This window comes from Styela clava, chromosome 6 (genome assembly GCF_964204865.1).
Source record: "Styela clava chromosome 6, kaStyClav1.hap1.2, whole genome shotgun sequence".
NCBI lineage: Eukaryota > Metazoa > Chordata > Ascidiacea > Stolidobranchia > Styelidae > Styela > Styela clava.
In genome coordinates this window covers 17,212,910-17,232,064 of record NC_135255.1, presented here as the reverse complement: position 1 = coordinate 17,232,064, position 19,155 = coordinate 17,212,910, and positions in this window count along the sequence as shown.

Here is a 19,155-nt window from a genome sequence, read left to right as displayed (position 1 = left end):
TACTTCATAGGCTATGAATAAAATAGTGCTTTTATAAATAAGGTCTTGTTGTGTTGTTGTAATGAAATCAGTTCAAATAAATAGTATCTAAACCACTTGATCGCTCGTCCCATTTTAGTCGCCGAGTTCTCGAATACAAACAACAAACCATAACCAACCAATAAATAGAATAAGATCCACTTGATTGCTCGTCCCATTTCAGTGGGTGAGCTCTCGAATAATAACAACAACTTGTAACCAACACTTCAAGCGTTGATTACTATTAACTATTTTGTTCGAATTTAGATGGATGGGTATGCTGTAAACCTCAGCAAGACTGAAACTGAACAACAAGTTTTCAGCTATGAAGGAACGAATATACTCTAGAGAATAAACTCTGTGAACTTTCTTTCTGCGCTAGTAACATCCATGTCAACATATACATTTCCTAGACTGAATGAGGGCGACCTCATTAGCGCTTCGTTCAAGGTTTTGTTTGCTCGCCTGATTCTGTTATCGGTTTTCCTATATTTGTTTTTTATCAATTATTTTATGCAGATTAGGGAGTCGAAATAAACTTATACTTATCAAATTTGAAGTGCAGGTTTCATACATCAAACAAGAACTTAGAGCAATGCATAATAACACTTCTCCTTATTCAAATTAATAACGTTCAATGAACACAGTTTGCAACTCTCACATGAGCTCATGACTAAAAGTTGAGCTGTGCCGAACTCACAATGGAATTCTGAATACACAAGCAGCACTCGCCGCACACGACTAGGTCAAACAACATCTCTAAAACAATATCTTAATTTCTTTAAGAAAACAGAATGAAATAAAACAAATACATTGGAAGTAGCGGATGGACGCGAGAAATTGGATTAGCACAATGGTGTTACATTTCAACCCAGACTTCGAGGTCACAAATGGCGTCTTAAGGTGACGCGATGTTCCAATTGAACTGAGCAAGAAAGGTTAATTTCGACATATAATGACAGACGTATATACATGTTTTCAAGGTCGGATATAAATACTTTACATCGGGTGTGTACAACAAGAAAAAACATCAGGAGTGTAGAACAAGGAAAAATTGTAAGACCCGCGAGTAAAAGACAATTTTGAATCGTCTGCGGCCCGTGAAACAAGTTTTTAGTTTTGTTTAATCTGGCACGTGCGAGTAATTCTCGAAAAGCCTATTATACCTTTTTGTGCTTGCAATTACTAGAAAACATATGTTTTATAGGAGTGCGGCCCGCGGTTGAACCCAGTTATTTGTATCTGGTCATCCTGTATTAAAGGTCGCACACCCAGGTTTTACATCATTTGATAAAGATTGCAATTTCAAGTGCTCTATACTCTTTTATTCTTGTGTGTTCGTTTGACTGGAATGTGGAAATACGCTGATATTAAAACAATCGGGCCAAATTACGGACGCAATATATGTGTCACATAGGACATTCAATTCAACGGCTGCAGCATTATTTCATTACATGTATCCACTAACACCTAACTGACAGTTACACAAGATATATTTATGTCAAAATTTCGATCTATTTTCCCAGCCTGTTGTTCCTTAGTAAAATAAAACACTTGACCAAATTTCGACTTCTGTTGCCCCAGAAATTTCTACCGGAAGTGACCGGTAGATAATAATAACAGAATTCAGGACACAATTAGTTCGAGATTAGGGAAAGCGGACGCCAGCGAAAGTCCGTTTGTATAAAATTTAATCAAAATATTAGAACCTTGGGTGTCGTTGCTTGATAATCGGTTTGGTTCTCCGTGGAATACTTTATCGGTATATAAACATCAGTTAATTTGAAATCTAAATAAACATTCGACTCTTTGTAGGGAATGAATGAAGCACAACCGTTGTTGGCAAAACGATGTTATTTTGATGTTTCGTCTTTCTAAATAGAAATCTTCATCAAGGCATGATGTAAAAAGGACACTAGCATATTATAAATATTATAACATGCCCTTTACATCATTTCGCTGACACCCGTTTAGCTTTATTTATCTTCGACATGAATATACCCGATAGCAATCACGTGACACTCAACCCCTTTGCTTATGAAAACACAGGAAATTATAAACTTCCGTTTAACCTGGATTTTCATTCTCACTTTCTGCTAACCTAATGTCAGGTAATTTTATTATAGGTTACAGAAAAGCAATAAACAAACATGGTTTACGCAAGTTTGATGCGTGAAAGTAGTTACCGCACAGCTGGAGAGAGAGAGAGATAACCTATCAATCCAAACTTAGTGTTAATTGATACTTCCGAGAATCTTTGAACTTCCGGATTACAATAGTTGAAAGTTCGAAACAAATTTAAAGAAATTATTTAGAGAATTCAATATTTGATTTTATATTTATTATACTTTTAACGAGTCGAATCCGAACCTTGATTCGCCTCGAATAAGCCGAACGTAAATCTTATTGACGTGAGGGAATTGAAAATCGCGATTAACAAGTTCCTGATAGTCTTTGATGAAACAATTTTAATTTTCATAAAATCTCGACCCAGTAAATTTATTTCTCTTTCAATTATGGGCCATAAAAGTAGAAATCAATTCCATAAAAGTTCTGCAACAAAGTTCAGTAAAATTGAGTGAAATTTTTCGATAAATATTCATAATTTTTAAAAGGATGGACACGTCAAACCGCAGATATTCCTCTCAAAATTATGAATCGTGTAAAAAAATCTATGTTATTAAAAACTTTTCAAAAGTTCCAGTATAATTGACTGACATTTGGTGGTAATTTTTGTAAAGATTACCAAGTCAACCGGAGATTTGACTTATATACACAGAATTACATTTTAAGATAGCGAAGCTAAAAGTAAAAAAATGGAAGTTTTTTTTGCTGTAACTGAAACGCGAAAAGAATGTAAGGAATTTCTAATGGCTCACTCCAACTCCACGAAGCGTGTTTGTATAGATAGAAACAACCTTGTCCAAACAACATGCCATTAGTTTGGAAAAATTGTAAAATCAACTCGCATTTTGTGTTCGTTGGAGCAAAGGGAATTATTAGGTAGCAATCCAACCCATTCAATATCAAAAATAGGATTTAATCTTCATTTAGTTAAATAAGTAAAACATATTCGGGTATTTTCGGGGTGTGTTTGTTTCAAATCTCACATTTTTGCGTTAATGGCTTTGTACAAAAGATCCAAATATTCTTTTAAATTTATTAAATGCCAATTCTACTTGCCTATTTTCAAAACCACTACAATGGCATTCTTGTCAATACGGAGAATAAAAGAGATGCGGTATATTAAATTTTAAAGAGTAGACAATGGAACTCAACTATTTGAGAGGTCATTAAATAACGTACTGGACATAGTTTATTCGACCACGTCCATCAAATATTAGCTCAAAACAAACAATGTAAATATATATTTTTTTATCGCACAGGCATACGCCTGGAGATTGAAACGTCGCCAGTAAGCTGTTTAAACCGCCATTTATACTGTTTGCTGCATTTAAAAAGAAACACCATAATTCGAAGCATAGCCAGTGAACTCAGGTCCCGCGACAATATTTGCTGAAAACGCCCCAAAAAGTCGACTACACTACGCTATTACTGACAGAAACAAGAAGCATTGTCCCAGTGCGCATGCCCTGTGAAGACTCCACATAACACAGAACGCCGTACCTCTCACGTACTAATTACTATATTCGTAGTAAACAATCCACCGAGGGCTTAGAAACCCATTTCGAGTATCGTGCTATTTTCGCATAAGAAACAAGAAATATCCTTTCGTTTTCGCCCGCCGTAATTGATAAATAACAGCGCGCAAACGAGTTGAACTGACCTCGCCATACTGACCACTTTAGATTCCAAGCATTGCTCTCTAGCGAGTAGTTTATTTACTACGAGGGTTTAGACTTTGGCCCTTTATTTATAAATCTTGCTCTACCGTTTCGCGTATAATATAGAATTCGTAAATCAAGAGAATGTTGTCCGTAGCATTCCGTTTATGCTTTTTCGTGCCAGGATTAGTCGAACTAAACCGATTACTAATATTCAACAGCTGTTTTCATCAACACAATTCATTTCTATTTCATCACAATAGTTACCTTATAACCAATTGCCGATTATGTTGCCAACAGAATGTGACAAAACAATATGCTTGGACTTATCGTTCAAATACGATTATACTGGTAATCCCAGTTTTGCTTCTCAATTAGTCTATTTTTTCTTTGCAAAGCGCGATAGGACGATTTGTAATTATAACTAAATTAAACACATGGGAAATGATTTATTGGCATTTCACTCACCAAAAGGGTAGAAAGTAAAAACGCAATTTTGGATAAAATAGCAACAAGAATCTTGATTAGGCTACACAACAAATGAGACTTTACTGAAGAAGATGAATGCTACAGGTACATTTCTATTCATCTTTGACCGTTCAAAATGACTGTTCACCAAAAATATTCCACTCAAATGCGCTGCCCCGTTTCAGCAGCGTTATTCATACGCTCAAATAAATTATTGTGATTTTGCATCTAACGATTTCATACAAGGTGCTGCAAGAAACCTCCAACATTTCATTTTCATTTAAACTCTCAAAGCCTTTTTTTGCCTCATCCTGTAAATCTAACCTAATGTGTCCATATACGACTCAAGGTTTGAGAGAATTTTGCTTACCGACACCCAGGGCCGGATTATGCGAGGCCTGAAGCACTCAAGATTTTGTTGCCCCATATATTAATAATAATATTACTGAAACAAGTGTTATCTGAATACGGTGAATAAGTTTTTAGTATCGAAAGCCAAGTTATGAATAATTTTATTCATCAGTCGGACCAATATAGAGGTCGGATCGTTTGACCTACTCGAAGTAATTGATTAAACACTGATTGGAAATTCGTCAGTACTCCTGAAGTATGCGTACCAAGATGGCACTGGAACGTAGTATGTGTACCAGGTTTTGTCATAATTTTATTCCAATTTTCCTTGTTTTAGTTCTATTACGAGTTCGGGGACTAACCAATTGACTCCCGTAGTATTTGCACCTGAAATTATGGCCTAACCCTAACTTGGTACACATACTCCAGGTGTACCAATTCGTCTATCAAAATTTCTGTGGTGCAACCCTTTCTCTTGGTGACCTAAGTACTTTGCTTAATGGTTAATCTTCAGCCCTGTCGACACCGTAAGCCTCACTGACATCCGTCGTTCGACAATCTTTAGTCGGAACGTGAACAACTACCTTATCTTACTGCATCGCGAGTATAATAGCAAGAATAACAGGAACGGTTTAAAAGGATCGTTCTTATCTGCACTGTAAGCCGCATTACAAATTCATCATATGACAACCGTTTTTTTATTCGGAACGTAAAGAGCTGCTTCATCCGACTCACAACACGAACATAGGAACAACAATTTTTAGCGTTTTTAAAAATATTGGGAATTTATATATTACGTTTCACCGTAATAAAAACAGCGATGCACAAAGCGATGCTTATTACAGAAATAGCCAACAGAATAAAATTTGAAAAGCAATATAAGAAATATTCTGCTAAAACTACAACGTTATTTGTTATTTCAATTCGAAATTTCCTAGTAGAAATGCGTACATGTAATAATTGAATAGGCGGATGGCAACGCATCCTGCCGTAGATGGACATTTCTTTGTAATTTAACGCCGCAACTGGTATCAAGAATACTGCTAAAAATATGAAAAAAATATTCAAATTTTACGCGCAATTTAAGGCATTTACCTGCAAGGTTTTTATCAACTTAATGAGATTGAGTCGCTACGTAATAAAGTCAAAATATATCTTTGGTAAACAGGAGCCTTAAATAACCATTTGGCGCTCTCAAATCGTATGCTCAATTACAGTTCACAAAATTTACAGTAATGTATATGATTATTTTTGTTTTGCGGGTATTTTCAATGAGCCATGTTAGAGTGGATATCGAAATTTTATACGCTGTGTGCTGTACCAGTATTCTTCCACAGGAAACCAGCTATACAGAAGATCTGCATATGAGAACGCGTCAGAAATGCCACGTCTCGCAAGTGTGAGGGGGAGAGAATTCACACCATTGTGCATATATATATATATATATATATATATATACTTTAGAAACTAATCAACTTACCTACAAAATATTAAAATAAAAATAAACGCAATATCTCAGAATTTCATTTTAATTTTTTTGTTAAAAATACGACAAATGCATAGGCAAATTATACGTCAGAATAACAATAATTGGGAAAAATGTTCCTTATCGCGAATTCGGGCCCAATACAGTAGCAAAAATTCGTAGTATGTGTTGCCATAATTTTATTCCGACTTTCCTTATTTTAGTTCTATTACAAGTTCGAGAACTGTCTGTGTTAGCCAAGTGAATATACCCCCTGCCCGTAGGTTTCAGTCCCTTTACACAACTTGATATAAAGTAGGAGAACAAAATTAGTTACCTCCATATTGGTACACACACTTCTGGAGCGCCGAAATTCCAGCGTTACAGCAGCATCACAATCTAATGTCGATTACAGACTTCCAATATTATACTGACAAAGTAGGTGAAAGAACCCAGTTAGCCAAGTTTTACAAAAATTCATTACTTCAACTATCAATTTGTATTCGTGATCGATGAAGTAACACTTCTAATAAAGTTTTTTTGATTTATGCACAATTAATATGCAAAATTAAAGTATCCGCAACGATGAAGAACCTGCAAGAAAATTCCGAATGCAAATACTAAACAAAGAGAGAGAGAGAATTTTTATTTTTACAAAACATCATTAACACTAACCAGTATATATACACAATACTGGATATTATAGTTCGAAGTGTATCGTTTCGTTGGGGTCAGTTTGCATGACCGATGAAGTCATCGAGGAGAAATTTAAATATACGGAAATAAACAAATATGAACTATCTATAGCTTAACTGGGGTACGTACGTGCGTGGGAAGTTGCCCCTTTGGGTGTAAAAGCGACGCACCCAAGGAATGCGTATGACGCATAGACACGTACTTACCCCGTGTCATACCCATTGTGCGCGCTTAGCTATTGAAATGACGTAATAAAGCCTGTTGGGATTTAGCGACAAGAAGGGACGACATCGCCGAGTATATTTAAAGGTGAATCGATATTGTAACGGAATTTTTTCTGAAATTTTCCACTCAGACTAGGGCGTCTTACTCCATTTTAAAGTCGCTATAAAGTATAAGATACCGATCATATTAAGTATTTACGCTAAAGGCAAAATTAGAAATTGAAATATTTGATAATAATTTTTGCATACAATGCAAAATACAGATATATCATATGATGAATATTTGTATCGCGCTATTTGCAAATAATTGAGACTGTAAACATGAAATGGCTGACAAATTTTTATAGCCGATTACGCATTCTATTTCGCAACATGAGAAGCCAAACCAGCAGAATATTATATTATGCAATACATGACGAAATGCGTGGATAAATATATTTCACAATAATTTTATTATATTTGAGTTTTTCGGAAGCCAATGCAGTCAGTGGGCTATATTATTTAATTCAACAATCCTGCCGCAAGACTTATTAATTAAATAGAATAGCCACCTCCATTCTTGCTACAGCATCCGTGCATTATACGCATGTATTTCGCAAATGCACAGGTCAAAATAAATTATATAGGGTACAAATCGCAATTTGAATTGTGTCGTGGTCGTGGGTAGAAGGCGTACCAAGCTACTAAGTACGCCACGACGAGTATAAGCAAACAAAATGTCGTCTATATAATAATTGACCTACTTTCCAATCTGCTTATTGGGAAATGTTTACTTTAACATCGAAAATGCGACCTTTAACACAGTTGCAGTGTCAGTGACTTAACGAACCAACACAAAAACCCAACTAAACACTTTCAAAACACGTTTGCGGACTTATTATTATTTATTATTCGCTTTACCATAAGTATATATTATCTGAAGTAGCTATACTATGATCAACGAAAGTTCTTGTATATTCCTCATTGCAATATTTATATGAAGTTTTCGGCGATTATTTTAAGTTATCTGACGATTTATGAATTGCATATAATACAATGAGATAGCACTTATTTGGGTACTCCCGAATTATGTGAACCAAGATGGCGGACACTGGACGTAGTATGTGTACCAAGTTAGGGTTAGGTCCTAATTTTATTCCAATTTTAGTTCTATTACGAGTTTGGGGACTAGCAAGTGCCTCCCGTAGTATTTGCACCTGACATTATGGCCTATACCTAACCTGGTACACATACTACGTTCCGGTGTCCGCCATCTTGGTTCACATATTTGAGGAGTACACTTATTTGAACATACAACACATAATGGCTACCTCCTTCCCCGCACTTTGTAACAACTATTGATCGGGTCGTGTTTTCGCTTCTTTATTTATACTAATCTCTATCTTTAATTACAAATAAATCAAATTGAAAGATTTGCATTCCGACCGGATAATTTGCTAGAATGAACATTGAGGATAATTAGGAAGCAAACACAGTTCACCCCGGAAATTAATTTTGGATGTCGTATAGCTCATTCGTCAAATCGACTTGAACAACTGAACTAGAAAATGGATTAAATAGAACAACTGAAGTCTCTGAAAAGCAGGCATTTTTGATACTGTAATAAGGGACAGTGCGGAATTTTTGACATAAAATACTTATTCTACGACACCAAAAGTGTGCTTGTAAGACTTTTTTTAAACAACCTAAAATTTCAACATCATGCTTGACGCACTATAAACTTGCTGCTATTGATGTATCGTGACGTCTATCAATGAATTTCCAAGTCCTGATGTATATCACTTCTATACAATTTATTTGGCAAAAAAACATTTAATTTTTACATATCCTTAGACCTCAGACTGCACCTTGGTAGGGCGGTAGATCTCACGCTATCGTAGCACCTCAAACATTCAGACTTTTCATATAACAGTATAACGAGTGCCAAATCGACAAATCGTCTTACAATAGTTATTTCACTATGGGATGCAAACATCTCAGTCTTTTACCGAATATGTACGGTGGCTTAATAGTAATCGTCAATACAGCAATAAGAAAAAACGTCTAGTTGATTGCTACTATAATGTCTGTTCATCCACCATCTATTACCTATTCTGCGCAAGGTCGTAAAACAAAATAAGGCAACACACTCTCGCTAATGAGTTTAGTTTAACAATAATAGCTAAATCACCTTCATTATGATGTAATTCAGTGGACGGCCATATCGAGTCAAAATATCATAGGCCAGGTGTGGTATTTATGAATTTGAGTATTTTCAAATAAATTACATGCTGTTCATGCATGGGCCATCAATAATTCCGGGCGATAGATTCTAGTTAATTTAAAATATTTTTACGAAGGTGATATAAAATGTGCGTTCGAACATAAACACCATTGTGATGTCAACGAGTACAAACCCGACTGTCAATTATTACGTAAGTGACAGAATAAGTAAATTTCGTTACGTATGGCCACATTTGGGTCATACATAACTAATCTAATCGTGAAGTGATTTTATATTTCAGAGGTTAGAGTGCATTGAACAATGACCGCTCACAACTTATCACACTGTGATAATGACTATATGGCCTATTTCAATTTTGAAGTAAATAAATGCCGCGTTTATGCTAGAAAATCGCTTTTATTAGTATGCGAGAAAATTTATTATAGTCATTATTCCTGATTAGTATATACGATTACTAATATTGATTGAAAATTCCATCAGCGTCCGTGTAGAACCCGTCTGAATCGATCCTGTTGAATGCACATTAGGCCCATCAATACACAGATACATGAAATAGCGCGGGCCTCAACTTCATAAATTTATTATTTCCGTTGGCGGGAACTGAATTTTGCCGCCTAAATGCTCTAGTTAACAATAAATGAATAATAAAAGGATTATTAAGTGCGACGGAATGCAATAACTCGCTGTTTCAAATTCACTGAATAACCTGTTCGCCCTGTTAAGAAAGGAATACGATTTGCGGAAAATATTAAAAAATTAAAACGAATAAAATTTCTGGTTCAAAATGCAATATTACAGCATATAAAAGTGCATTAGCGATGGCACAGCTACATATCTCCAAATGTCTCTGTCAGTTTCTCGTACCAATATTCATTTTAAAATGTAAACAGTCCAAATTTTCGATTCATCAAATGATCTAAAAAAAATTTTCCGCCATGCAAAAAAATGCACTTTCGATCGCCAGAAATCAGTTACATTTGGTTCCAATTTCGCCTTTGTATGAAACCTCTTCATGCGAATCTGATATTTCGTCAATCTAATATTTTATTTCAAAATGTAAACACATAAAAATCTTATCAGATGGTGGTGGTATTCGCCGAATGATCCAAAAACGTCCACAACCAGTGGTTTTTCTACATAAAATGCCGCCCAGTTGCAACGTTTTAAAATGCACCCCTTAATCGTTGACTGACAATTTTTAACGACCGTTGTTGAATTTAGATGCTTTTACGTTATTATTTAAGTAAACATACGATTTTCAATTAATTCCTAATTGAAATTATTTTACTGAAACATTTTACGATGAAAACTTTTCGCTCTTTTTTGCACTCCTATGCAAACAGCCGCCATGGCATGAGCCACGGATGCTATACCCTAGATACGCCACTGGCCACGGCACAATAAAAAATGTTTATTAACATTAGCCAAAAATCCAGCTATATTGGCCTCTAATTCGCTCATTTTCTTGTTTCCGGCGGAAGCTCGCCCCGCGTAAATTCTTTCCAAATGCTAAATGAAACACCCCTACGACAGCTTTTAAATTTAATCTCCCTCTCTCTCGTTTGTGACTCACTCTTTGTCAATTTTGTGAAATTGCTCGCATAACACCGGCTCTAGGATACGAGACGTATGACGTAATATGTGTTTTTCCAGTATTTTTCCACGGCGAAGGCTTCGTTCGGCAGTATCGCTGATTCAAAATGGAACCATTTTGGAAGCTGTTGAGCCGTTTCGAAAATAATGGCGTTATTTTGGATTCTGAATTTTCATATTTATATTATTACCCGTGTGTACTTGAAGCGTTTGATACTTACAACTATACTAAATAATGTCCAACGCACACTGAGCTAGAAACCGAAATAAGAACATTGAAAAAGATTGAGCAATAATAAATGCAGAGACGAAACGCAAAACATTTACCCAACGTCATTTTGAGCAAAAATTCAATGCTCATTTGATGCAAATCTTACCATAAATGCTCGCAAGTAACTGGTGTGAAAATTGAAACGTTTCTAGTTCAAAAGTTACGCTATGTGCTCGCAAATTGTTAATAGCAACTCATCTATATTAGAACTATATTCGTTGATATGATTTGTTGCTCATAAGAACAACATTTTGAATATTTGTATGAATATCTGAGTCTGATTAGTATCTTCGCAAAATAGCGGCCATGGAAATTTAAAAATGTAGCCCCTTGATCATTGAATGACAATTTTTAACGACTGTTGTTAAACTGAGATACTTGTACGTTACTATTTAGTTAAAAAATTTGAGTTTCAATTATTTCCAAGTTGAAATTATTTTATTGAAGCTTTTTGCGCCCTTATATAAACGGCACCCATGGCACTTCATATGATTGTACACACAGATCAATAAGTCTTCCAGTCGCAGAAAAATTCGAGGTTGGTTGTTTCGAAATGACTATTTGTATTCTTCGGGGGAATGGCGGCCAAAGAAGAATTCCGCAATGGGCATTTCTTTATTTTTACTGATTTTCAAGGCATCGCATCCTTGTGTGATAATCCGTCACAGATTTCGATTAACTTTGTGGTATTAGATGCGATAATTACTACATTGATGCATATGTGATCGTAAGAGAAATTCTCGAACTTAAATTGTATTCGTAGGTGTAACATTTGCGAAATTGGCGGCATTGCAACATACTTATGTTTCCCCGACCTTTGATCAAATTCCTCCGCGGGATGGACTTCCATCCCTACCGGGAAACGTTGCACCAAGTGATTTTTATGGTACAAATACTCGATCGCTACAAAGGGTTTTTATCGCAAATCACATACATATTATGCAACAAATAAAATCGCAATGTCTGCGGCCTCGCATGCTGTTTCTGGTTTCCAATCCTTTTGCGCGTCACAAAATAACAAAAAATTATTTCATTTATGTCTCAGGCATCATTTCCAAATCTATGAACCAAGGAAATTTAATTTTTACAGTTAAGCTTAATATATATTACGAATCGGCAAAATCTTTACGATAGAATGGTGAGTTATATTCATGGTCGATAATCGACTGTGCAGAGGTAACATTTTCATAACTGCACTTGATACTTTAAGGCTTTTGATCGCTTATGACAGCTCATTCGGGCACTCCCGAAGTATGTGTACCAAGATGACGCACAACCTTAACCTTAACCGGGTACACATACTATGTTTAGGTTCTGCGCCATCTTGGTGCACATACTTCTGGAGCTCCCTCATTCAAGATGGCCTCAATTGAGACAATCCAAACTTTTCTTCTTTCAAGTTTGCAACTATTTGTTGAAAAATGCAACTACACTAAAATGTAAAAAATGCGAAAATTGATTTATCCGAATCGATAGATCGCAATCTGTTATGCAAATTAAAAATTCCGTCATGTTTTTTTTGTGAATGAAATTACAAAACAGAAAACCTATCAAATACATTTGAACTGTCTTCTAAGTCAGGGGTTCTTTTGGAGTTATGGAGCCCATAGAGGGTTTGGCTATTATTTAGGGAGCCCCACAATATATTAAGAAAAAAAAAACACATTGTTGGAATTTTGTTGGCTATTAGAACTTAGATAATGTCATATTTGAACGCCTTGTTGCCACATTCGACGCTGCCGTTCTAAATTTTATTAATGCCCTCAATGCTTTTTTGGACAGAAACAAAATTAGCCAGTATATCAGTAAATCAGTATTTTAATAATTAAACGAAGAGCTAACGGCGCACCTAAGTTTATCTCACGCCTTTCGATAACCTATATGTTCTAAGCCAGTGGTTTTCAAACGATGGGGCGCGCCCTATGAGGGGAGCGTGGTACCATTACATTTGAACCCACGTACATTTGAACCCACGACGATTGCATCTGCATACTATTGCACCTACAGAAAAAAAATTTGTTTTACGGATACGGATGGGTTTTAGCACCCGCATATAGATTGAACCCGCGGATATACACATGGGTTCAAATGTACTTGGGTTCAAATGTACGGTCACCGGGGAGCGTAGCTAATTTTAACTCTATGTTCTAAGGCCTAAGCTATATATTCTATATTTGTTGCTGTATATCAGCATTAAAGTGTCGCATACTGGTTGACTTTCGCCCTACTATATGGTATTTGTAGCTTTTGTTAGCTAGTTATTTTTGAGCTGGGGCGCGAGACTTAACTAATTCTAAAAAGGGGGCACGGGTTAAAAAGTTTGAGAACCACCGAAAACGTTACTTTGTTCAAACATTTGGGCAAATATTACTTCAAAAAATAAACAAATGGGTATTTTTGATAAGTGAAACAAGCACTTTGTCTCATTATGAACAACAACAGATGTTTATTGGCGTCTAATGCGACACGTCATTGATAAATATTTGATGACTTCGTCTGGCTTCTTATTGGTTCTCGCGGACAGGTTTGTTAGTAAGCGAGTTTTTGTATATTTCCATTAAAGTGATTCCTTGTGGCTTTTTAAAATGAGAGAGGTATTTCACATTTATCCCAACAGACGGTAAAGCCGATAGGCCGAACCTCGGCTTCTCGTCCGGTTATCGGTTCAAACCGGGTATGGGAATAGTTAACCGTCTTTTTTAATTTTGGGTGCCTGGATTTTATTTTTACTGAGATAATTTTCATAAAATCAATATCAATTTTCATCTTTGCTTTGGCAACAAAATTTCAATTCGATTTTTAGTATAATTACAGGTGAAAACACGAAAGCAAATATATGGACACGAAAACCAAAACAAAGTAGTACCTTTCACAGCACCGGTAGTCTTCTCGACTTCGATTGGTAATCCTGAATATACGAACCAAGATGGCGGACACTAGAACGTAGTATGTGTACCAGGCTAGGGTTAGGCAATAATTTTATTCCAATTTTCCTCATTTTAGTTCTATTACAAATTCGGGGACTAGCCAAGTGATTATCGTAATATTTGTACCTGAACATATGACCTAACCCTAACCTGGTACACATAATGGGTTCCGGTGTCCGCCATCTTGGTACACATACTTCAGGGGTACCGTCTTCTCGAGTGATCGCGGTACCGCCACACGGTGCGCAATTTTGAAATTCGCTTCAATGCTTTCAAATTAAAATTTCATTTTTTTCTTCAATTCGAATGGAAAATTCCACACGGGAGTAAGAGAAGAGAAAAGTAAACACAACGTAGGATGATTCATATGAAGGAATGCCGATAATCTTAACTTTGATAAAAAGATCTTCCACCGCATTTTAACCCCTTTTCAACTGAAGTGGCATGAGGTCTCCTATTGATACTTCAAATGGAATCTGGTGGGCACTGTAGGGTTGGGTATGTGATTTAAAGCCAGCTTTGGCAACCAGTAAAGCGTTATACAATTTTGCGTGGGTGCAGCTGTATTGGAATGCATTACTGGCTACAACACAAACTTAGTGTTGCTTAGTATTGTGAGAATACTTCTTGCGCGAATCACCAATTACGTAGCATATTTGACTCTCGAAGTTTAATTTGAATTAACCACTAGGCATTTACATACCTGTTAATTTTAGAATCGAATCGAATATTTTTACCGGATAGAATCTCAAATAATTAATGTCATTTTGAAAAAACGGCTTCAATAAGAAAAAATTTACGGATCCACCTAAGGCGTTCCCAAACTTTTTCAATATCGTTACTCTTAAATATAATTAGCAAGAGCTCAATTGCATAAAAATACAGTAATCGTATCGTTATCATTTTTTTCACCAAAAGTGGCGATATTACTATTGCATCTTCCGATCCTACTTTAAGATGATTAAACTTGCGCTAGCTCAATATTTTAGTCTACAATCTATACGGCAAAGTATTGTTATTATGCCCTTATGATCTGACTATGATGACTAGGCTCCTTGACTACATGTAAGCATTGCATGTCCAGCTTTTCCGTAGATAAGTCAAAGGTACGAGGATTACAAAAGAAATTGTTAAAACGTGAACGTCTGAATTACCCCCTAAAAATTGCCAAATTTGCCCTTTGGGGGTAATTACCAACAGTTTGGGAATCCACTGACCTAGATCTTTCCACGAATTGTTTCAGCGGATCGCAGGCCCGCGGGTCACACTTTACCCATCCCTGCATTAGACTGGACGTGTACTTCTGACGTGTTCTTTGTGAAAACTTATGTTTTGATAACAGAAACGTTTTAAAATTATAAAATTATTGAATTTCCTAGTTTAGAGTTGTTCTCGTCATTTGTTCGTGTTATTAAAACACTTTTTGGGCTGTATTCTATCGTTTTTAAATTGCGCTAAAATAATTAAAAGAGAATTAAATGCCCCCAAAAAATGCCAGCAGCAACAATAAAATGGAATATTTTTGCCCTTGCTCATTATGAACTTCCAGAACTTTGAAAAGCAATTTTATAATCTCGCGGCTGATTAAATTTTTCTGTCAAAAATGCTTGATTCGCTATATATTCGCAAAAATTAGGATAAATATACAATGATACAATCACTATTAAATGTTGGTTAAATTTACGATTTTACTTATATAATAAACATAAAACTGTATTTTTATTACAGGAGTCTCTTTGTCGTAATAACTTTTATTTTGTCGCCAACGAAACAAGATATTCTCGCAGCATTAAACATGCAAAAACCCATTTTAGGCCACGTATGGACCAGGCACGAAGCGGATAAATTCCTATTTGTTGAGCGTGTAATAATATTTACTATCACTATTATAGACGAGTACAGTTTGTCGTAACAATGAGGAGCAACCTGTTGGCAAGCGAGTTTAACAATACCGGTGTGCACCTTTGCTGAGTTTATCGGCCGTTTTATTGAATGCCAACCAATATTTTTTGATTGAAATACCGAGATTGTAGATGGAAAAGAACAAACTTGCAATTTTTTTATAAAATAAATTGTCGTAATTACGGGCGGAATCAATAGGCACAATTTTTTTGGGCGCTCCCCGAAGTATGTGCACCAAGATGGCGCATAACCTGAACTCTAACCTGGTACACATACTATGTTCAGGCTGTGCGCCATCTTGGTGCACATACTTCGGGAGCTCCTTTTTTTGACCCATTCCCTTCCTTGGCCTATTTTTAAACACTCCTATTTGCATTTGTTATTCAATGTAGAACAAAACATTTCTTTCGATACTTTAACTCTAACTTTTGCACATTTCGAATATTTTATAATGTAGGCATATATATGCATTACAATAATACAAAATAAGTAAAAAATATTAGTAATATATAACATGAAACACTAAGTAAAATTTTTCACTGAAGAAGAATCACGTTGATTTAACAGTGGTGTGCAAGGTTTTCATATCAGGGGCCAAACATTTTGCCCATCTTGACTGGTGGGCCATGTAAACGTGAAAGGTATATTTTATGAACAATATTTACAGTGTTACAAAAGCAAAAGTGGAAAACAATAAGCCTCGTGACAAAACTAAATTTAATTGCAATCTCGACAAATCTCTTGAATTATTTTTAGCTTAAACATGGAAATTCGGTTTCAGTTTAAATGTCGCAACATCAGACGGGCCGGATTGAAGTACTCAACCTGCCGGATTTGGCCCGCGGGTCGTAATTTGCCCGTAATGTCAGTTGATTCAATGTATTGAATCCAGAGTCAGCATTTGACATCTGTGCCGAGACAATCAATCCTAATCATGAGTCCATTAGCTTGAACTGTTAGAACTCTCCTCTTGAAGTACCAAAGTACCGCACTTAACTATCAGTCTGGGTTCCATTACATTTGAACCCACGTACATTTGAACCCACGACAATTGCACCTGCATACTATTGCACCTATGAATTTTTTTTTGTGTTCCACGGATATTTGAACGCATACTAACCCTAACCCATGGGTTTTAGCACCCGCATATAGATTGAACCCGTGGATATACACATGGGTTCAAATGTACGGTCCACCATCAGTCTGGATTACGCAAGACAAATCACATATCCTTTCTCTCGGCCTTGGATCCACACGCATATAATGCCGAGATGATGCAGCAGAAATTAAGATGCTATTATACTTGAAATTCGAACTTTGATTGGACTTGTACCTGAGCACACGAGAACTGTAGGGTGTTTGAATTAGCAATGGTTTTGGCGCCTTCATATTACCGCCATTTAATTTATTTACCGAATGTAAACAAACATACCATAAGATATTACGCTCACGGAAAATTACCAGTAGAGTGAAGAAATGATAACATCATCGCGACATCGACTTATCAGGAAGATGGACTTCGCAAGATTGGTTTATGTTAATTACGAGTGGAGCGAATAATTGACGTCACAAGACCCTCTAGGTTAAACACTATGCAAATAGCTTGAACATTATGCTTGACCCCTAATCTAGGATTCAATCATAATAAATATTTGGTGACCGTACGTTTGAACCCACGTACATTTGAACCCATGTGTATATCCGCGGGTTCAATCTATATGCGGGTGCTAAAACCCATGGGTTAGGGTTAGTATGCGTTCAAATATCTGTAAAACAAAAAAATTCCATAGATGCAATAGTATGCAGGTGCAATTGTCGTGGGTTCAAATGTACGGGAACCTAAATATTTAATTTAGTTTTATGATCTTCTCTTTATGTCTTATAATCTGCAATTTCATCAGAAAGTCGCAATTCCCCCGGCAACACTGGAATATGTGGTCAAAATTGGGCGCTCCGGAAGTATGTACACCAAGATGGCGCACAACCTGGTACACATACTAGCTAGTGTCCAAAAATTAAATAGACACTAGAGCGCCAGAAACAAAACGAATTTATCATGTAGTAGTTAAAATCACATGACCTTACCTGCGTATTTAGTATTTAAAGTTCGGAGAAATTCTCAATTCATTATATACAGTGGAATCGGTAAATCAAAAATCTTGCCAAAACGTGAAAATTGTTGCCGCAAATCTGTCCGACCAGCAAGAAATGAAATTTAAAAAAAAATGGACGACGAATGCTTTGGATATCGACATATCAGTGCTGCATGATAATAATATTGTTGCTTAGTCAACAATTTAGCTTTAAATAAAATAATGTGTTTGTTTTCTATCACATGACAAGCACCGATTCCTAGTCACTAACCTAAACAGCAATCTTTAATAATGATTCATGCAAATACCGTGATTCAGGAATGGGAAACGAAACATCGAAAATATTTACAACTATATTTCCATGACTTGAAATATGACGTCATTTATTCATAGAGTCATCAGTGACTAGTATATTATGAACGACGATATTAAATTCGTACGGAAATTCCCGAGTGAATCAAATTGAGCGATGGTCTTGGTCACGGTCTTGTTTGTTCCATCGATGGCCATCTACATATGTCATAAGTTATTATCACCCTAACGTGAGCCATTGTGAACGCTGTTTTTGCAGCCACAGAGGAAAGATAAGACCTTTCATTCTTCTGATAATCGCCAATTTACGATTTGTTATTAATTAAACGCAGTTCATTTTAGAGAAACGAAATTTTTCGGGTAATGTTATGTGTTTCTTCCCAACTATACCCGCCACCCTTTTTTTTGTTTAAATTAGATTGACAAGTTAGGCTAAGTTATTTCGGATCTCTTCCAGTTATATCCCCCGACCAATATCCGGATACTCACACTCACTAACAAAAGTATCCATCTACAGCGTTAGAGATATGAATACTCACACTCACCAATAAACTTATTTTGTTTATGGGGCTCATTCATCTTTATCAATACATTCACCATTTATTGGGATAACTAAGAAAGGTCCGTTACTTCTACACGTTGTAGCTTGAGATAAAGAGATTAATGAAATTATGAAACAGATAAAAAATTATCAGTGGGTTGATAACATAATAGCACCGTATTTTCGTACTGAAATCTACGTTTGTACTATGAATGACCTGCCGGCAGTCAAGGTTAACAGCATGTGACAGGTAAAAGGTTTTAAAGTGGACCTATGGGTTTGTTC